General features: G+C 35.4%; 1 long non-coding RNA gene across 3 annotated transcripts in view; it reads left to right on the forward strand.

The window, feature by feature from the left end:
* LOC107971219 (uncharacterized) overlaps positions 1–22,431 on the forward strand; it is a 108,771-nt gene extending 86,340 nt beyond the window's left edge. The window contains exons 4-6 of one of the 3 annotated variants that reach the window (XR_010154908.1): positions 1,681–1,744; positions 9,068–9,682; positions 10,553–22,431. This is a non-coding gene — a long non-coding RNA (uncharacterized LOC107971219). The remainder of the gene's footprint in view (positions 1–1,680; positions 1,745–9,067; positions 9,683–10,552) is intronic. The other 2 variants (XR_001714193.4, XR_001714194.3) reach the window with 2 other exon arrangements.
* The last annotated feature ends 304 nt before the right edge of the window (positions 22,432–22,735 follow it).

Below are 22,735 nucleotides of genomic sequence, written 5' to 3' on the forward strand. Positions count from 1 at the left end.
ACGAGAATAGCATGGGAAAGACCAGAGCCCGTGATTCAATTACCTCCCCCTGGCTCCCTCCCACAACATGTGGGGATTCTGGGCAGTACAATTCAAGTTGAGTTTTGGATGAGGACATAGCCAAACCATATTAGGCATCAAGTCTGGCTATTTTTTGCTGAATGTGGGTGTGGAGGGGATAAGTTGCATTTTTCCCCTTCTTACTCTGTCATGAAGGCAATGGAAGGTCATGAAAAACTTGCTCATGAGAGTAAGACCGGATTCCATCAAGAGGCCTCATATAAATGGAAGTTGCTGTTGCAGGCTGGTATTGTGATTGCATAATCACTTGTGGTAGAATTGTTGTAATCTGAAAGATATAAAGTTAATGAGAGCATTAAAAATGCAGGGACCAAACATTAAAAGAAGAATGAAGAGGAATAAAGGTCCAGGGAATGGGAGAAGCCAAGTGATTTTTAGAAACCAATCAATAAAGGCTTTGGTCCAGTCTTGGTTACTTTGAGAAAGTGTGTGTAGCTATTTGGCTTGTTTGAAAATTTCTCAGACATTGGTTTCTACTTCTTCAGACACATTAACATAGACACATTAACAGCACAGACTCCTTGTTCAGCTAGGAGATAATTTAGTGCTCATCTATAATCAAAAACTATTCCTGCAAGTGAGTCTAAAGATTTCTTTAGCTTTGATACACTTGAGCCAGTTTTTGCTAAGGTTATTTCAAGGGAGGTGGTAAGTTCTCATAGTGTGATTTCATGGTATGTAAAGGGTTTAGATAAAGAGCTACAAGATCCCTGAGGCATTTTGGACCTCTCTTTTCCCTTTGGCTCACTCTATTTGGGGGGACTCCACCACAGATAGAGGGTCTGCCTTTGCCTGGATGACCATTCCAGGAATGCCCTTGCTCAAGGGGTCAATTCAAACCTAATGTAAAGGAGAACTCACTTGTAACTTGGGATGTGGTGTTTGTGACAAAGTTGAATCCAAAAATTGGGGTCGCAACCAGTAGAGTGTGTCTGTGCACACAGGTTTATTGAGTGTTAAAGTGAAAGTAGACTTGCCACCCTGACGGGCAATAATGAATTAACCCTTTTGTCTTAGGCTTCGGGTAACACCAAGAAACGGTCCTTGACAGAAACTGTCAATTGCCAAAGAGGACTTAAATTGGTTCACTGGCAGTACAAAAAATAGAAAGGAATCCTGGCCATTCCCTCACCCCTAAGGGAAATGACAGACAGCTATCTCTTCTCTAGGGCTTCAGAATCCCACTGAAGAGCTGCTTCAGCCAGGGACCTTGAGTTCCCAGGGGTAAGGAAGCAGAGCATCGAGGGAAGCAGGGAGAAAAAGGAAGGGAGAAATTCCAGTAAAGTACCCATGCAAGCCACCAAGATTCCGGGCGAGGTGTCAGAGCCCTAGTAATGAAAAGTGGTTGACTTACGGGTAGTGAGAATTTACTGACAACAGCATTGGTTTGAAAAGGAAAGTTTTGTTAGAAAGAACGCTGCAGAAGAGTGCAGTGGGGCACCTCAGCAAGGGAGGACTGAATGCACCATGGTCAGTTTTTCCTTAGGGGCATTTATGAATCTTAAGAGCTTAAGGATAGTTTGGACCATATTAGCCATGTAGGTCATGATAAATGATTACATTTGTAGACATTTTTGTGCCTTAATGTCCCTGTTCTAGAAATGGTCAGTTACAAAGCACAACATAAGACTGGAACATTGGAGTTAAGTAGCAGAGATCAAAAGTAAGTACTAGTACAATTCATGTAATCCAGCATTGCTTTGATTTATACATTATTTTTCCTTCTACAATTCCTCTTTTTAAAAAAAATCTTGCTCTCATTACATTTCCTCAGCCAGACACAAGATTCTTATGCTATTCTATCATTTCTTGTAAGCAACCAATACATATTAATTTTCTTCTTTTGTTGCTTAAATATTTATTAAGCATTCTGCATGCCATATTTAGTGTACTAGATGCTGTTGGTATAAATAGCAGTTGCAATATATTCATTACATTACTTCCAACGTAGGCTTAACCATTTTTCCTCTCCCCACTGCATCATCAATTTTTCTCTTCACTCGAACATTTTCACCAGCACACAAATATGATGTAAAATCGTCAATCTAAAAAAAAAAAAATCTAGAAATCACATATCCCCCTAGCCGTCCTTCTTTTTTTTTTTTTTGTTCCTTTTAGATAAAAGCTCTTTAAAATTGTTAACTATACTTGTTGTCTCCATTTCTCTCCTTTTGTCACCGTTGGCCCATTTCCAATCAAGTTTTCCCTATGAAGATTTCACTGCACACTTCAGTAATAAGGACCAGTTTTTTTGTTTTGTTTGTTTGTTTGTTTGTTTTGAGACGGAGTCTTTCTCCATCGTCAGGCTAGAGTGCAGTGGCGTGATCTCGGCTCACTGCAACCTCCCCCTCCGGGGTTCAAGCGATTCTGTCGCCTCAGCCTCCTGAGTAGCTGGGATTACAGATGCCTGCCACTACGCAATAAGGACCAGTTTTTAAAATTCATCTTATAAACACGGTCACTCTGTTTTTGAAAGTTTTACGTCATTTGGCTTTCAGGAGTCCACATCCTGGCTTGCCTTCTGTCTCATTAGTCACTCCTCAGTCTCCTGTGTGGAATTGTTTGAAACCATTTTCCTAGGTGATCATATTTAGTTTTATGTTTATGTTTGCTGGTTTTTTTTTTTTTTTCTTTTTTTGAGACGGAGTCTCACTCTGTCACCATGGTGGAGTGCAGTGGTGCGATCTCGGCTCACTGCAACCTGTGCCTCCCGGGTTCAAGTAATTCTCCTGCCTCAGCTTCCCGAGTAGGGGGACTACAGGCATGTGCCACCAGGCCCAGCTAATTTTTGTATTTTTAGTAGAGATGGTATTTCATCATGTTGGCCAGGAGGGTCTCAATCTCCTGACCTCGTGATCCACTCTCCTCGGCCTCGCAAAGTGCTGGGATTACAGGCGTGAGCCACCGCGCCCAGCCACTGGTTTTTATTTTTTTAGTTTTTGTATCGGTTGTGGTATGGTATAATTTTCATACAATAAAATACATAGACTGTAAGAGCACAGTTTGATGAACTTTGAGAAATATAGAAATAACTGTAACCACTACCCCAATAAAGTTACAGAATATTCCCATCACCACAAAAGTTCTTTCATGCCACTTCACAGTCTAATACACTTATCCTTCTGAAACAATCTCATGTGACTTCTACCATACCTTAGTTCTGAACATTCTGAAAATTCATATAAAGTGAACGACGTACATGAACTTTTTTTTTGCTTGTCTTGCCTCTCTAAAGATAACAGTTCTGTTTGTATGCTTCAGCAGTTCATTCCTTTGGTTAAATACGTAGGATGGGAATTGTTGCACCATATGGTAAGTGCATGTTTAAAGTGTATAAGAAACTGTCTTTTTCCCCCAAAGTCACAAACCATTTTACATTACCACCAGCAAAGCAGGAGAGTTCCACTTGTTCCACATTCTCTCCAACACTTGGTATTGTTGTTGTTGTTGTTTTTAATCTTAGGCATTCTACTGGGTTTGAGGTTATCACATTGCAGTTTTTATTTTCATTTTGCTAATGATTAATAACACTGAACATATTTTCATGTTTTATTTGCTATTTTTATATACACTTTCATGAGGAGTGTGCTCAGATTATTTGACCTTTTTTTAAGTTAGTTATTTTTCTTCTTATGTCTATATTTCAGTAACTATCTATCTGCGTGTATGTATGTATACATATAAGTATACATACTATATATTGATATTATATATGGGTTTATATTATATTATATCAATTATAATATAATTGATATTATATATGGGTTACCCTTACATATATATATACACACACACATACACACTAACATATATTATTATATAATTAGTGTTACACTTATATATACACTAATACTTATGGCATATACTTATATATTTTTGTGTACTATATGTATGTTACTACATGTAGTGGGTTTGTAATATACATACATATATATGTGTGTGTTTATATATGTGTGTGTATATATATGATGGGACCAATGATCAGAAAATATGTGCACTCTCTTGTCCTCTCATTTCTATTTCTGTCTACAAGTCTGTTGAATATGTCTTTATCTTTACTTCTTTGTCATTATAGTAGGCTGAATATGGCTATGCTTTAGCTCTTAACATTAAAGTATACTTTTTTTTCCCCAAATTGTTACCTATTAACCAAAAAACATTTATTGACTGACTAATCTTCCTTTCCCTATTTGAAGTGCAAACAATATCAACTCCTATATTGTAATGTTTGCCTGGCTAAATATATGGACCCTCTATTCCAATCTGCTTATTTGTTGATAATGCTATACTACCTCATTGCTTTAATTTCTGTAGTGCTAATAATATGTAGCAGATAAATATCTCTCAATTATTTTAATTTTAATATGTAGCAGATAAATATCCTCTCAATTATTTTATTTTAAAGGTATATTCTGGATAGTCTTACAAACTTGTTTTTTTTTTAATTAGTTTCAGAATTATTTTATCAAACACTCCTAGTGCGAACACTCTAAAATGAACAGACATGAAAGAAAGAAGCAAGTTTGTATTGTGATTGAGTATGATCTACAAAATAATCGAGGGAGAATTCAAATCTTTACAATATTGAGTGTATCAAAGAACAATCTATGATTGACAAAAATGTGTGTAGTGCTCTTTAAACCCTCCAAATTCTGCATTTAAAACACAAGAAGGTATGGACAAATAGATTACAGCCAAAATTACACAAATTTCTGTCCTCTGCTAAAAAAAAAAACCCAAAAAACAAAACAAAATAAAAACACTCATAAACCTACTTAATGTACGATTAGTAGGTAACAGCTAGCTGTTCTCCTTCATCCCGGGGTTAACAACTGCTTTTCTCCACTCCTTCATTCACTGCTACTATTCTTCATAACCAACCAACATCACTTCTTGTTGTATCACATCCCAGCTCACTTTCCTGGTATTTTAAATTAGAAAGTGGAAAACACCATATAGGTAATTTTTTACTCAAGAGAACACCATGGCCATTTTATTATAGAGTGCATTATTAAGTGTATAGCTTGAAGGAATGGTCATGGGAATCCACCTTTCATATTCACAATACTCCCAAACAAAAAAGAATATTTTACCAGGGAAATATTAGTTAATTCTAGAATTGCTCCCATTGCGGGAGGAGATTGCAGATGGAGGTGTTGTATGTGACTGTTTTACATGGATTCTTCGCTCTGGTAGCAGATGTTGAAGAAGCTCTATGAATGTCCTGTCTCTATGTCCCAGGTGGATCTTCAGTTTCTTCCATCTCTCTGTCAACTAAATGCAGTTTGCTCAATCTTACAGTCTTTAGTTACTGCTCCATTGCTTCCTATTGTCTTCTTTACTTCATCGTTTGAATTAGCTGGCCCTCCATGCCTGCTTTGCCATAGCATGTTGTCCTTCAGATTTTTTTAGCTTCATGTTAATAGTGTCAAGCCTCTGATAATGGTAGTAAGTGCAAGTAACATTTATTAAGCTCTTAGCTTATATAATTGAATTCTGATTTTGCCATCCCGTGGTAGGTGCTACCATGACCTCATTTTCACAAAAAGAAATAGAGGTTTACATAGATTAAAGCACTGCTCCATTTTGACAGATCATCAGTTGACAGAGTGGGAGTTTGTAAACAGGTCTATTTGACTTGAGACCTTCATTATCTTAACCACAACTGATTGACATCCAATATAGACTTATCCCATTCTCTTACCTGCTCTTGCTTTTAGCTCTGAAAGCTTCAGCCCAGTTTGCAGTTCTGTGCCTTTCACTATTCCCTATTTCCACTTATTTAAGATGGGCATTCAAAATAGTACTTTTCAAAACAATTTGACAATGAGACAAAGAAGGGAATATGGTGGTGGCTGGAGGAGGAAGTGGAGTTTAGATTAATTTTCTTTAAATGTTGGAGATTTGAATATGTTTCCAAGTTGCGGAAAAGATGCCAGGATTGAGCAAGAGAGATTGAACATACCAGAAAAATGCTCTTCTGACTTTGTTTTCCTGTTTATGTTGACAGTCAAAAGTGAGAAAACAGAGGGAAAAAAAGGCAATTAACAAAGATACAAGAAAGTATTTCATACAGCCAAAGGATATAAGTTTCTACATTGAAAAGGGAGGGCTATCAAATGCATAGCAAAAGGAAGGGTCATGACTGACACTATGAGACATCATCAAAAGATTTTAGGATACTAAGGATAAAGAGAAAATCTTAAAAGCTTTCTTTAGCAGTCAGGATGCTTCAGGCTGAAAACAAAAAAAAAAAAAGCAAAGAAAATTCTCACTCAAACTTGCTTAAATAATAATCAAATTTATTACCTTACTAAGTAAACAACATTATAGAAGTAGGTTAGGTTCCAGTAATTGAATGATTAGTAGCTCAGTTGAGGTCATCAAGGACCCTGATTCTATCTGCCCCTTACTTCTTCCTGTGAATCTCCCTAAGTCTGCTTTCCTTAATGTTCACAAGATAGCTGATGGTGACAATGAGGACTACAATATTTATAGTTCACATACAGAAGAAGATTGAGAGCCCCCTCCTTCACCAATATGCACGTGTACTTTCCTTCAGTATGAGAGGGTAATTTATGCCACACACTCTCTTATGCTGTTTGGCTTAAACTAATCAGGATACCCCTATAAAATGTGGATGGAATAAATATTCAAACAAATTTGGGATGAGTGACTGTTGGATAGGTAATAAAAATGTCTCACAATTTCAGGTGATAAAAACCAGATCATCTGAAAAAAAAAAATAGGATCTGAAGGGTGTTGTATTTCTTAACAGCAGCAGTGGAAGATAAAACAGACTGGAATAAAACTTTCAAAATGCTTAAGAAAAATAATGTCTCATGTAAAATTCTATCCTTATTCTATTCTGATATATTAAACATGAGATAACATTAAATTCTCAATATTTGAAGTCTCAAAAAGTTACCTTCTAAGTATAATTTTTATAAATTTATCTGAGAATATGCTCCACCAAAGTCACTGATACACCAAGAACAAAGGAGAAATGAGATCCAAGACACAGTGAATCCACTTTGAACTAACAGAAAATAAAAATGAAAATCCAGGATAACCGCTGTACAATAGGTCTAGAGGGTAACCAGTCCAAATTGGAAGAGGAGACTATAAGGCTCTGGAAAGGAGGGCTCTATAAAAATGAAAAGGACAAAAATTTGCTACATGAAGTTTATCTTTTTGAAGATAAATCAAGAGATTTTTAAATTATATAAAAGACTAGTTAATTTAGCACATGGATGACTAAAAAAATGAAGACATAAATTACTTTAGGAAAAATGGAAAGTTGTATAGAAGAGAAAATATGGTCATAGTCTAGTACCTGGTTCTTCAGTGAATAAATTTTATGGAATGATAATAACTAAGTAAAAAATATATTGGGGTCTCCGAAGGGTCCAATAAAGAGCTCCTTTTTTCTACCCGGAATTTTGACAAATTGAGAAATAAAGAATATTGGATTGGAAGGCAGATACCACTGTTTTTACTTGCAAAAGCAGGGGACATAGACTAGGGCAAGAGGAAGAGCAAAATGGACCTCTAACCAAATGACAGGCAGGCTCCCTCACCCAGTCTAACAACATTGGATAAGGAAGTCCTCCCCCTATAGGAGAGCAAAACAAACCCTGAAGGAGCACTGGGGAGCAATTCTTCCTGTGGAAGTCTCATTCTGAAGTAAGGCAGAGATGAGTAAAACGTGCTGCTTTATTTATTTTTCTGAATTTATCTTCCAAATGTCATGTACCTCTCCTAGTGTGGTGTGAGTAAAGCAGCAGGATAAAAGGCCAAGAGTAATCGTAATAGGGCTCCGTTCACTTAGAAGCAACAGGGATGAGAAAAAGGCGGTCTATAAGCTATCTAATCAGAAATTTGGACTCGTCTTGGGAGGATGGCAGGGTGTGGATGACAAATGAGAGTGAAGAGTATTAAGGGAGCTAAATTTTGTCTTTCATAATGATAAAACAATAGAAAATGTGCAAACGTATTGTTAAGAGCTGTAGTGAGTTGAATACCAGATAAAATAGCAAAATGGGTTGAATGTAGAAATGTGTGAGATTGTACAGTGGGAAGTGATGGGATAGAGAGCTAGTAATTTTTGTTATGCACCTTCCAGTAGTGTGTATTTATTTTGGATAATTCAAAACATATGTATGTATTATGTTAATAAAACATTAAAGATATTTTAAAAGACTTGTCAAAAACATGACCTTGATATAATGAAAATATTGCCCAAGTATAGCTCTACTTTAAAATCTGAGAGGTAAAATTCAAATATTGTTCTGAAAAAGTAAGAGCATCATTACTTCTGGACAAGCAAGAGAAGTCCAAGCTTAATTCAAACCTATGGTTATTGTTACCTAGACTTGCAACCTGCTATGCTTTGTTTGGATTTCACCTAAATATAAAACTGTGGAATTAACATATGCTCTCATTTCTTCATAAACGTTTGTTTACCTTTATATCCAACATGACCAATATATTTTATTTTTAAATTCTTTATTATGAAACTTAACAGATATATAAAAGTATTTGGTTAGTTCATTAAATTAGTTTGTTAGTTTATTAAACTAGTTTAATAAAATCCCATGAACTCTTCTTGCATCTTCTTGACCAATTTTATGTCATGTGTGCCCCCTCACTGGCTTAGTTAAAGCAAATACATGCTTAATTCATCCTTAAATTAAAACCTTAATGTTTTCTGTCCATGGTGTCCAAAGAGAGTAGCCAATTTTTAAAATATGATTATTGCTATATAGGTAGAATTGTATCTTATAGCATTGTAATTAAAATTTGTTTATGAAATGATTTTACACTGTGACAAACTAAATTTAGTACTTCATTGATCTATTTGGTTGATTTGTTTAAATGAAAAATGCCAATATCAGTGACCAAGACATTAATTAGGTATTTTTCTTTTTGATATAACTGTATATAAATATAATTTAAGGTTTTTATATTTTTATTTTTATTTTAGTTTGTCAGTTTCAAATACTCATGTATCTGATTGTCAATGCTGGAGAGCTGGGGCCAGGGCAGTAGTTGATGGATATCACCTGACTGTCTCCTGCAGCAAAAGCATTCCCAGAAGCACGGAGAAGTGAGGAGAAAAGGCAATGCACCTGGAGCTGGAGACCAAGACCCCGTTCTTACTGATGGCCCTTGGAGCAGATATTTGAATTGGAGAGATAAAACCGTGGTTTTTGGGGTGTTAATTTTGGTGGCTGATGCATTCTGTGATTGATTTGGCTATTACAACTGGTATTGATTTTAAACACATTAATTGCAAAATCTCAATTGTGATTTGATTTCTGTATTTACAATACTAAAAACGAGGCTTTCGCCAGGAGAAGACAATTGGCAGTACTCAGTTGGAAGTGCTTAATTGTTAATATATATCAGCCGTGGTTCTTCAGCGTCGTCAGTGTTGCTCAGTCTTGCTCTTTGTGGCGACTACTGAATGCTTGAAAAATTCTCTCCTATACTCCCACTCTGCGCTGTAGAAGAGAAAGAGAGGAGAGTGGAAGAAAAAAGAGAGGGAGAGGAGAAAGAAAGAAAGGAGAGAGAAACATGGGCATGGATGATACATAAGGTAGTTGTAAACTGTGATCAGCTTTGATAATAATTAGATAAATTCTTTTAATACAAAAATATATAAGGCATTTTGCCTTTTTTTCAAATTTCAAATAAATGGATTTGTATAGAATGTAGTCTGTTGCCCAGAATTTTCATTTAGCATAATGCATTTGAGATTTATCCATGTTGCTGTATATTCTTTTTATTGCTGAGTAGTATTCCATTGTGTGGATATACCAGTTTGTTTATCCATTAACCTTTGATGGATATTTGGGTTTTTTTTCAATATGAGGCTCTTATAAATAAACCTTCTGTAATCAGGTCTTTGTGTAGTCACACAGTTTGTTTGTTTTTTTTTAAAAAAAGATGTTAGTATTGTAATTGTGTTTAATAAGAAACTGTTCAGTATTTCTGCATGTCTACCAAAAATACATGAAATGTTAGTTGCTTCTTTTAAAATACTTGGTATGTTTTTGCTTTTTTATTTTAGCAACTTAATATGTGTGTATTATAACCTCATTGTGGTTTTAAATTACATTTTCCTCAGTAACTAATAATGCTGAGCATCTTTTAATGTATTTAATGGTCATTCATATATCTCCTCATGAAATGTCTGTTAAAATTGTATGCTCATTTAGAAAAATCAGGATAATTGTCTTGTTGAGCTTTGAAAGCTGTTTGCATATTATGAATACAAGTTCTTTATTAGACATACATTTTACAAACATTTTTTCCAGTCTTTTTCATTAACTTAGCTTTTGGAGAGCAAAAAAATTTTAATGTGATGAAGTATAACTTATTTCTTGTTTGATAGCTTATAAGTTTCAGTTTTAGGGGTTTTCTTTAAATACATGCCATTCATTTATTCTGAATCTTATATTGATAGATAATTCCAGAAGATTTCAGCATAGCAGATAAAATACAGCAAATCCTAACCAGCACAGGTTTGAGTGACAAACGGGCCGGTTCCATGGGCACAGATGACTTCATCAGGTAATTACATTTTTGTTTTCATAAGTGTTTACATGTCTTTACTGTGACACCTTCAGATTAGAGATTTTAAAGGCTTTTAAGCGGTATAAGGTGCTTCCTGGGAGAGTTATTGCATAGCACTTCCATGGCATGGAATAGTATTTGGTGTAGAAGATGAAGGCTAGTTAGCTGCAGCAGAATGAACATTTCTTTAAGAACAGTAGTAAAGAACAGTCCAAGCCAGAATATTGCCTCTGTGTTAATGTGGTGTGCATGTTCCTCCCTTCCTGCTCCCTCCCCAACTCTCCTTCACAGTCTTAGTATTAATAGCGTATCCCTCCAAAATAGTCCGTAAGGTAGAAAAATCATAATACATGTAGCTGGATCTGATTTTTAAAATTTGCTTACTGGGAATAGCTGTTGTTAAATCGATCTTAAGCATAGAATAATGTCAGTTAGAACCCTACCTGGCTATCCATTTCGTAATGATATAGTTAGTTTTGTAACCCGAGGCAAGTTCTACACTTCTCAAGTAAAAAGATGTCATAATTATCTAGGTAATTTAGACCAAAATTTGTTTTGCTTGAATGGAGCAAGTAAGTCTTATGAAAATAGAATAAGACTTCAATTAATTACCCAGGTAATTATAACCTCTAGTTACTGTTTTTAATCATTAACATGTTAACTTTCAGAAGTTCTTGCCTATTTAGCCGATTCACTCTTAAAGCTTCCATGTTCTAGAGGCTGAATAAAATATGAGGGTAGATTGTTATAAAAGTCATTGGTTTGACCTTTTGTATGCTGGAAACACAGTTGTATATGGAGTTATATTTTATTGACTGGCTAGCAGTACTACTGAGTCTTTTTAGATGTTAATCCTAGACTTTGAATACTATTCATAAGTACCTACTTTGCTTTCTCAGACAATTTATCTGGATCTGTTTCTATGGGCCAGTCTAAAAATAACCTCAGGTCTAAATAGAAATATTTTATCTTTTCGTTCATTTTCACTAAATTTCCTCAAAGTTATTGAGCATGTGCAGTTTATTAACTAGAATCTAATAAGTACATAGGTATCTACAGAGAGGAATGATGTGTATTTAATTTGAATATAAATAACAGCTCAAGAGAGGAAGAATGGGCATGTAAGATTGGTCATTCATCTGACTTCTGCCAATTCCAAACAACTTCCTGTTCAGTTGCCATGCTGCAATGAAACAAGTGCCAATGAGTTTTAGGTTTTCAATTGAGTCTGTATAATCCATGTCAAATTAATTTTGAACATGGTATGAGGTAAGAATTTCAATCAGGTTATTTGCATTTCCATATACATTTTAGAAATAGTTTATTAATATCTAAATTAAACTCAAGGTGAAGCAAGATGGCAGAATAGAACGCTCCATCAATCATCCCCATGCCCACAAGGAAACCAAGTTAACAACTATCTACACAGGAGAGAAAACAAAAAACAAAAAAAACACCTTCATTAGAACCAAAAATCTGATGAACACTCATAGTATCTGGTTTTAACTTTATATCACTGAAGAGATAGAAAAAGCAGTCCAGAATCCCAGATGTCACCTCTCCCCAACATGCAGGAGTGGCGGAATGGTGCAAAGAGTGTCTCTGGGTACTGGGGAAGGGAAAACACAGCAATTGTGAGGCATTGAACTTAGTGCTGTTCTGTTAGAGCAGAAAGAAAAACCGAACCAAACAGCTGATCCACCCACAGAGGAAGTATTTAAACCAGCTCTAGTCAGAGAGGAATCACCTACCCTGAGGATCTGAACCTGAGTGCTTACAAGCCTCACCACAGAAAGCTACAGCGCTCTGTGTCTCCAAGTAAATTTGAAAGTCGGTCTAGGCCATGAAGGCTGCAACACTTAGGAAAGTAATAGTGCTGAACTAGGCCCAGAGAGAGTGAACTGGGAGGGTACAAGACATACTAAGACACAAGCAGGGACACCAAAGGTAGTGCTGCCATTACCCCTCCCCTAACTGCAGGCTGCACAATGTTTCTACAAAACATCTATACACTTGCATAACAAGTAAATATACAAGGATGTTTCTTGCTGTTACGGGAAGTCAGGGACTCCAAATGGAGGGACCGGCTGGAGCCGCGGCAGAGGAAACATAAATTGTGAAGATTTCATGGATGCTTATCATTTCCCTAATAATACTCTTATAATTTCTTATGCCTGTCTTAATCTCTTAATCCTGTTATCTTCGTAAGCTGAGGATGTACATCACCTCAGGTCCACTGTGATGATTGCGTTAACTGTACAAATTGATTATAAAATGTGTGTTTGAACAATATGAAATCAGTGCACCTTGAAAAAGAACAGAATAACAGTGATTTTAGGGAACAAGGGAAGACAACCATGAGGTCTGACTGCCTGTGGGGTTGGGCAAAAAGAGCCATGTTTTTCTTGTTGCAGAGAGCCTATAAACAGACGTGCAAGTAGGAGAGATATCGCTAAATTTTTTTCCTAGCAAGGAATATAATATTAAGACCCTAGGAAAAGAATTGCATTCCTGGGGGTAGGTCGATAAATGGCCGCTCTGGAAGTGTCTGTCTTCTGTGGTTGAGATAAGGACTGAAATACTCCCTGGTCTCCTGCAGTACCCTCAGGCTTATTAGGGTGGGGAAAAAACTGCTCCCCGGTAAATTTGAGGTCAGACCGGTTCTCTGCTCTCTAACCCTGTTTTCTGTTGTTTAAGATGTTTATCAAGACAATACGCGCGCAGCTGAACATAGACCCTTATCAGGAGTTTTTGATTTTGCCCTTTGCCTTGTGATCTTTGCTTTGCCCTTTGTCTTGTGATCTTTGCTTTGCCCTTTGCCTTGTGATCTTTATTGGCCTCAGAAGCATGTGGTCTTTGTTCTCTTTTTTGCCCTTTGAAGCATGTGATCTTTGTGACCTACTCCCTGTTCATACTTCATACACCCCCTCCCCTTTTGAAATCCTTAATAAAACTTGCTGGTTTTGCGGCTCAGGTGAGCATCACGGACCTACCCATATGTGATGTCACCCCCAGCGGCACAGCTGTAAAATTCCTCTCTTTGTACTCTTTCTCTTTATTTCTCAGACTGGCTGACACTTAGGGGAAATAGAACCTATGTTGAAATATTGGGGGTGGGTTCCCCTGATACCTTGCAGCATTGTTTATGATAATATTGGAAACAACCCAAATAGCCAGCAACTAGTGACTAACATGTTATATCCATAGAATGCAAGAATATATAGTACCTACAACATTTATTGTGTCAAGAAAATATTTGCCTTTCGTTCCAGCTTATTCAATTGTGACAGTTTATTTTATAATAAATTGTCAATATTTTAGGCAAAATTTTAAGATTTGTTGACAGTGCTATGTGAATGTCAGATTTGTTGACATTGCTACATGAATTATTTCAATCAATGAGAGGGTAAAGAAAACAGGCAGGAGTATTTAAAACTTCTTTGAGCATCTTTATAAACTTCTGTTCCTATCTTGAAAAATTTCAGTTTGTCCAACTCAAGTAAGCCCTCCTTTTAAAAGGTCCCTAGATGCAAAAAAAGATAAAAGTGTTAAATCTTTAAGAAAACTGATTTGTTTGAATAAGTAAATTTAACTTGAATTCTCAATACTCCAAAGCTTCTACTGTTGGAATTTTCTTTTGTGACACCAGAAATTCTCTCATATAATGCTGCCTGCTAAAGTCAGAAGAGGTTTATTTTAAATGTCCTTGTAGTATTAGAAATGTGTGCTATTAATCATGAAAGTCAAGAAAAACATCAGAAAAAATATGAAAGTATTTGAGAAACTGGAAAGACTCGAAGTTTAAGTCCTGTGGTAGGTTACTGGTGTCTGAAAATTAAAGTACCCAATCCTTAGTAAGGTAAATTATTTTTTGGTACACATAAAAGTCTATAGTCAAAATTCAATTTCTTTATGCTAAGTTAATTTTTTGATAGAAGAATATGTTGATCAGAAGGAGCTAGTATGATAGAAAAAAATCAATGAACTTGGGATCAGAAGACTTACAACTAAGTGTCAACTATACCTCTTACTCTGTGACCTTGTACAATTTAATCTCTCTGAGCCTTATTTTTGTCATTTACAAAGCAAAGATACTTCTACCTCCTAAGTTTGACAGCATATAGTACAGGAACTCATGTATTATTGTACCTAAGTATAATCCAAGGAGGAATTAAAAAACAACATTAAAAATAGGTCTACTGGGAATTTCTCAGTTCAACCTCAACAGAAAGCATTCAGTCATTTTTCTTAGAGTTATTTCTTAATTATAACTGTAGAATTAGATGGAATAAAGTTTGGCTAGTGTTACTCTGGATGTAATGGTGCTGAGGTGGCTCTGAAATGCTTAAAACAGTGTGTTTCTCAGAAAGCACACAACAGTTTGTGTTTTAGTTTTTCCCCAAACCTGAACAATATATGGATCACACTGAAAGAAAAATATTTCCAGGTGTTGACTTATTTTTATTTTAATGACTAGTTAAGTACTCACAATCATAAAGCTAAGAATAAACTCATCCTCATAGCTCTTACACACCTATAAAATTGAAACATTTTTAGAAATAAAAACATTTATGTAAGCAATAAAATTCAAATTCACAATATTAATTTCATATGAAAGATGTTTTTCAACAAATATCTCCTCACAATACGAGCATGGTAATGACTATTGCTATTGTGCAAATTCTTTCAAGAATTCAACCTACCTATACCACCTTGTGTCTTGGGGTAACTCAATTTAAGAGATACTGCTTTAAATTGTTGCTACATTTTTGGAACCCAACTGTTGTGTTACACACTACCACAGGTGACTGGTTCCCTGGAATCATCCATGATCTTTTCTAGGAAATTTTCTAAATGGACAGATGTAATAGGGATGCTTTCAAGAATTCCTCACCACACTGATATTCCTGAAGCATCTATAAGCTACGGCTTCCTGTGCACAAAAGCCTGTGATTTGGGGCCTTGCATGCAGTATGTTAGACATATCATATATAATCAGTGTTTCCTCTAATCCATCCTGTTAAAGCGAACTGAATATATCCTGAGGAAGACTCTGTATTTCTATATTTGAGTCCTTGAGGACGAACTACAACCTAACTTAATAGGTAGACGAAATTGAAAAGCTAACGTAGGAGTATGCACCTGTAACAATAGCTAAGTTTTGGCCAATCCCAGCGGCCATAATTCAAATATTCATACCTTGCTGAGTGTTCAAATTGTGTTCAAATAAGGCAAATGCTGAGCTGTAACCAATCCATCCGTTCTGTACCTCACTACGGATTTCTGTAGGTCATTTGCCTTCTTTTCCTGTATAAATCTTCTTCCACCACATGGCTGCACTGGAGTTTCTGTGAATCTGCTGTGATTCTGGGGGCTGCCTGATTGGAGAATCATTCATTGCTTAAACTCCTTTGAATTTAATTCAGCTGAAGTTTTTTCTTTTATCAATCCTCACGTTCTGCTGGGTAACTCCTCCTTTAGACCATATCTGATTCATGTTTATGCCTTAAACACAAACTAGAAAAACTTACTAGCTATTCTTTAATAAATCCCATGACATTCTGATTTTCCAGGTTTGCTTACTCTTCTCTATCTGAAACACTTATCATACCACATCATCTTCCAAGACTTCATTTGAGTCTTATGACATGCCTTGTCATCATGTTCCACACCACAGATATTTCCTGAAATGCTGATTATATAATAATTATGAATCTATCACACTCTTAATACTTCTCTTCCCCTACTCCTTCACTTCATCTCTATCTGTCAATAACTTGAAGAAAAACAATACAAATACTCATCTTTCAACCCTGTATTGCTCCAGTTAATAAAGTAATTACTCAAATTAAGCAACTTTTCATATTTATACATAAAAAGACTTTGTTTTAGAATGATTTAACATTCTTTAAATAAAATGAACTTTTCCTTAAGAATTTAAACTGAGATAAATATAAAGCAGGCAAGTTGCTCTATAAGACACTTGGAAATGTGTTGTGTTGTACTACACTGGAAAAAGAGTTGTGATTCTCAAGCCAAATTTGTCAAGGATGAGGAAAGGTCTCCCTACATAGGTACAATATAAAATCTCTTTCTTCCAGTAGAGGCTGTAGATCAGTGGTTTATTTTATTTTATTTTTTTCTGTTTTCTGTTGGCCATCACAAAAAAGAAATAGTTTTGCTTGCTGCCTAATGACACTGCAATTTTATAGATATGTGGGCAACCGAAGTCTACACAGTAGGATACAAAATTGTGAGAATCAAGCTGATAAATTGTGAAGATCAAAAGCCAGAAAAATCAAGTGGGATCTACAAGAGAGATCTGATGGGTCTCAGATGATGTAGTTATGAAACATTATCTGTTTCTTTTTAAAAACAAAGAGTGAATACACAGTTTGACATTTATACTTCAAAACATTTTTGTTCTTTGTGTTTCCATTTTACTATTTTAACTCTGTTGGTTGTAATGAGGAAGAGAAATGTCACTGAGGGAATATTGTTTTCTTAACACATTTTAGTCTAAATGCTTCTGTTCTGAAGCTAGATATTTGTGATAAAATATCGCCAGAATATTTCTTAAAGAGTCATCCAAGCATAGAAATTATGGATGACACTATTGTTAGCTTTGCATTCAGAATTTCTTTTCAGAACAGAGTCTCAGAAATGTGGATATACTAAAATTCCCTCCTAAAAGGGTAAATACTATTTCTTTTATTGACTAATTATCTTGATGGCAAACAATTTGTCTAATTGAAACATAAATAAAATAGGTTTCAAGTGCCCAAAGCTGAAAAAAAAGTCTTTAAAAAACTGTATATGATTATTCAATCATAATATCTAACTTAGTGAGCAATGAATTTTTGGAATTTAGGGGATCAGTGGGCACTATATATAAAAAGTATTGCTACTGTAAATGCTTATTAGTACTAGCTTAAGTGAAAGCCTGTGTCTGAGGTACAGGACCCTTTATAAAATAGTAGAGACTTAGTTTGAGTCTCTGATGAGAAATATAAATATTCTTGTACCATCGAAGTCATTTTATGTTGTAAATAATAGAAGCTTGTTGGCACTGACTTAGTTGAAGGAGACTGAATATGAGGATATTGGCTGAATCATGAATCTCAAGGTGCAATAATACAGCTAAGCTTCAAGTCCTAGAAAGAGAAATTGAAATGCCCACTAAACTTTCCACGTTGTCCTCCTACTCTTATTTCTATGCTTGGTTCATATATTATTTTAATTCTAGCTGTATACAGATCATTTCTGCTTTTTAAGACACAACATAAAATATGGTCACAAGCTACCCCCAAATATACAGGTGACTGGTCCATCTACCTAAAATGAGACTACAATTTAGACTGAATTCCAAATTCACAAAAATCTGTTTAGCTACCTACTTATTCTTGGCCAGGGGGACAGCTCATGTTGTGTGGATCTACTTGTAGCTCACCCCTTGGAAAGACAATGAGAAAAGGCTTCAAACAGAGGGAAGTTGTTGAGAGTTGTAAAGAAATGTAATAGTTGCTGAAGATAATATGCCACTTTGGTGAAAATTCTGGTTGCTGAGAGAGGTGGAATGAGTACTGTGCTATGGCATATAACAGCTTCACCATCCCGGAGGAAGCAACTAAGCATGCCATTGTACAAATCCATAAAACTGTGTGCAGTGTTGGGAATTACCATTCATTGAACTCCTTATAGCTTCATTGTACTCTTACAGCAGTGCTATGAAGTCAGTATTAGTAAGTTTATAAGTAAAGAAAATAAAGTTCAAAATTTTGAGTTCTTTACCACTGCTAGTAAGTAAAAATAAAAAAAGAATGTACCCCTTTGTGTCTGATGCCAATACCTGTTCTTTATACTCTGCTGCTTAGCAGATATCAAGGTCAGATAGGGTTCAGTGAAGTGCTGGTACGGAAGGTCGATCCAGAAAGTCACAGTGGTGGGAGAGTCCGTAAAAAATGGTTGAGAAAGAGGAAGGAACCGAATTTTTTTTCTGTGTTTCCAGATCTGTATATTCTTGTATACCATTTAGCTAATGCTTATGAATAGAGAAAATGGAATCCAGACTCATGGACTAGACAGAATGTCAATCATAATCACAATGCTAATTAAAGGCAGAATCTGCCATTTGGTAAGCATCATTACTGGCCATTATATATGTCAAGTACCTGTTATAAATCAAGCCAGGGACTTCTCCTAGAGTGAGATTGTAGAATAAGGTAGGATACCTACAGAGTCTTGATTACTTAGTTTGATTTACAAGGATCTACACAGACCAGTTCCAACAATATTTCTCACTGCATCTATCCATATTCTTCAAATAAACCATACTTGTATTTCAACCACAACAGATATCTCACCATTTTCTGAAGGTATCATGTCCTTTTAATGGTTTAAACACAACCACGTCTTTAAGTATCCCTCCCCACATCCACACTCAGAGCACCGTCCTATCCATTTCTGCTTTGAAAGCGTTTACTATCCTTTAAGATTCACGCCACTTCCTCTGTCAGGAGTTATCTGAAATTGCTTTCCCACCATTAGAGGTGAGTGTGACTCACAATACAATGTAATAATGTGTCCCTCTAAACTGTGAGCTCCTTGAGGAAAGGAAGAAAGCATTTACTTTTTCTCTATCCACTGGCAAGATCCAAATATTTATAAATTACCTAGCCAACACCATCAGAAACTTCTCTCTCACTCCTTAGTGTCCCGTCTATGAATTAAGCTATTTCAATGTGGTCATTTTGAAAGCCAGCATGACCTACAACAGTTCTTCATAATTTCAGTGTTTGATCTACACCCAATCACATGTAGTTTGCCTTTCTCTGAAAAACTTATATCTGACTTATATCTGAAAATACGGTTAGTTTGAGTCATAGTATTCATGGGACTGAAAAACATTTTTCTTAGTATTACTGACCAGTTACTGTTATTTGTTTCATGTCTGTGTTAACTCCTACTTTTATTGTATTAAGTATTTTGCTTACAACTAGATCAACCAATGATTCTGGATTTAAGGTACTTGTGTCTGTTTCCTGTAACACATTGTTTTCCAATTTATCCAATGGAGACTCAGTTCACTTGAAAATAGATGCAAGAAAGACTGGAATCACAATTTCAATGGAAATTAACAATTTTTGTTTTCTGACATCTCCAAAACACTGTAGCAGCTTCTTCCGAAGGTGACAGTATCGCTGCCTTGGTAGATCTTGCAGCATACATATTGTTGATCTTATCTTCACCAAGCACTTTTAACTGTGGTACGTTGGGCTTTTCTGAATCAAATGGAACTTGTTCTAATAGCATGAGGGCGGCATTCAAAACAATATTAGAAAATCGATATACATAAACATATATTAATTTTATTTAAAGAAAGAACAAAATAAACATCATTTATGTTTAATATATTCGTTGACACTGGTCTGAATTGACATGCAAATATCTTCATTTCATCTATTTATAATGGTCAAAGTATCCTTGATACCATAAATGTCTTGGCATAAAAATATTAAAGGAAATAGCCCACAAATTGTAGTAATAGTAATAATGAAGCACAAATAAGAACAAAATGTCAGAACTGACACTTCTCCTCCCTATCAGAACCATCTTTAGATTTATCTGAGTCTGCAAAGAAATGGGGACCTGTTAATATTTTAATAATTAGTAAAAAGTGAAGGCTTTTTGACAGAATTATGCTATTGAGAGAATATTCCAAAGGTGGATGTTTGAAATGTTTTCATCACCATATGCTTATCTTTTTGCCAAAACAATGTAAATGTGTTGCTTATAAAACTTCTGTTATTTGTGCACATTAAAAACAAATTTTTCTAGACATTTTTCATATTCCAAGCAAATGGTTTTAATGGTTTTAAAATATATTTGATAAACATAAAAATATGACTTCTAATTAGTATTATTTCCATTTGAGAATATAATCAGCTATTTGTTGATTGTCAATAACAATACAATTGACATAATTGGTATTTGGGATTGAAAAATGTATACCATGATATGCTTCCTCTATATGGATTCATGTATCTCTATGAGATTTTCTTCAGATATATCAGCATTAAAACAAACCTTTAACATCCTATTCAATAAATGGTACTGAAAAAATTAGCCATATGCAAAAGAATGAAACTGGATCCCTGCCTCTCACCATATACAAAAATGAACTCAAGACGGATTAGAGACTTAGATTTTTGAGGAACCTCCAAACTCTTCTCTGTAGACCTCAAACTATAAAGATCCTAGAAGAAAACCCAGGAAAAACTTTTCTGGACATTGGCCTAGGTAAAGAATTTATGACTAAGACCTCAAAAGCAAACTCAGTAAAAACAAAAACAGACAAGCGGGACTTCGTTAAATTACAAAGCTTTTGCACAGCAAAAGAAATAACAGAGTAAACAGACAACCTACAGAATGGAAGGAAATATTTACCAGCTATGCATCTCACAAAGGACTAATATCCAGAATCTACAAACGGCTCAAAGAACTCAACAAGAAAAGAAGAAATAACCCCATTAAAAGGTAGACGAAGGACATGAACAGACATTTCTCAAAAGGAGACATACAGGCAGCCAACAAACATATGAAAACATGTTCAATATCACTAATCTTTCTCAAAAGGAGACATACAGGCAGCCAACAAACATATGAAAACATGTTCAATATCACTAATCATCAGCAAAATGCAAATTAAAACCACAATGAGATATCATCTCACCCCAGTCAGAATGCCTATTATTAAAAAGACAAGAAACAACGGATGTTGGCGAGGATGTGGAGAAAAGGGAATGCTTATGCACTGTTGGCAGGAATGTAAATTAGTATAACCTCTATGGCAAACAGCATGGAGATTTCTCAAATAACTAAAAATAGAACCACCATTTAACACAGCAATCCCATTACTGGCTATCTACTCAAAAGAAAAAAAAAACGCACGTGCACTCGTATGTTTATCATAACAGTGTTCACAATAGCAAAGTCATGAAATCAACATAGATGCCCATCAGTGGTAGACTGGATAAAGAAAATGTGATGTGTATGCACTATGGAATACTATGCAGCCATTAAAATGAATGAAGTAATGTTTTTTGCAGCAACATGAACAAAGTTGAATGCCATTATGCTAAGTAAAATAACTCAGAAACAGAAAATCAAACACCACGTGTTGTTCACTTATAAGTTAGAGGTAAACATTGGGTGCACATGGACATACAGAAGGGGACAATAGACACTGAGGACTACAAAAGGGCAGAGGTTAGTTTTGAAAAATTACCTATCTGGTACAATGTTCACTTTTCGGGTGATGGCTACTGTAGGAGCCCACACATCACCACCCAAGCAATATATCCACGTATCAAACTTGCATATTACCCCCTCAGTCTATAAAAATAATGAATGAATGAATACAAATCTTTAGATTTGAGCTTTATACTAATCTTTTGAATTGCTGTATTATAGATAATTAAACAATGATTCAAAAAGTAATAATGAAGTCTATTTATTTTCTCAATAATTTGTCTCATTAAGAAAATACAATTTCGATCTACTAATGATTTTTAAAGTGGTTTATTTCCTCTTTAGCTCACAAAGTATATTTTTCCATGTTTAATAAGACTGCAACTTATTTGCTGTTAATGTATGCACTTTATCCGTAACTATACACACGTTGGTATTGTGAGTGTATGCAAAATTGTTTTAATTTTTAAGTGTATGTGAGCAAAAGAAAAGAATAAACATGGATACAACTGATATAAAGGCTTCAAATTTGTTCTTGTTGTTGTTGTTATTGTTTTTTCTGAGACAGAGTCTCACTCTCTCACTCAGGCTGGAGTGCAGTGGTGTGATCTTGGCTCACTATTAGTAAGGTGCTTAATCTCTCCATTCTTGAACCACTGCATGCCTGTTTAGTTACCCCTCCTTTTCCACCCCTCCAAGCATTCTATGTCCCTTGCATTATCCCACGCTCCCATGCCCACCCAATTCTCTGCTTCAATATTTCTGCATAACATAATTCCATTTGTTTTTGCTGTTCTCTTTATGTTCATTTTCCTTATTATAT

Source organism: Pan troglodytes, chromosome X (genome assembly GCF_028858775.2).
Source record: "Pan troglodytes isolate AG18354 chromosome X, NHGRI_mPanTro3-v2.0_pri, whole genome shotgun sequence".
Taxonomy (NCBI): Eukaryota; Metazoa; Chordata; class Mammalia; order Primates; family Hominidae; genus Pan; species Pan troglodytes.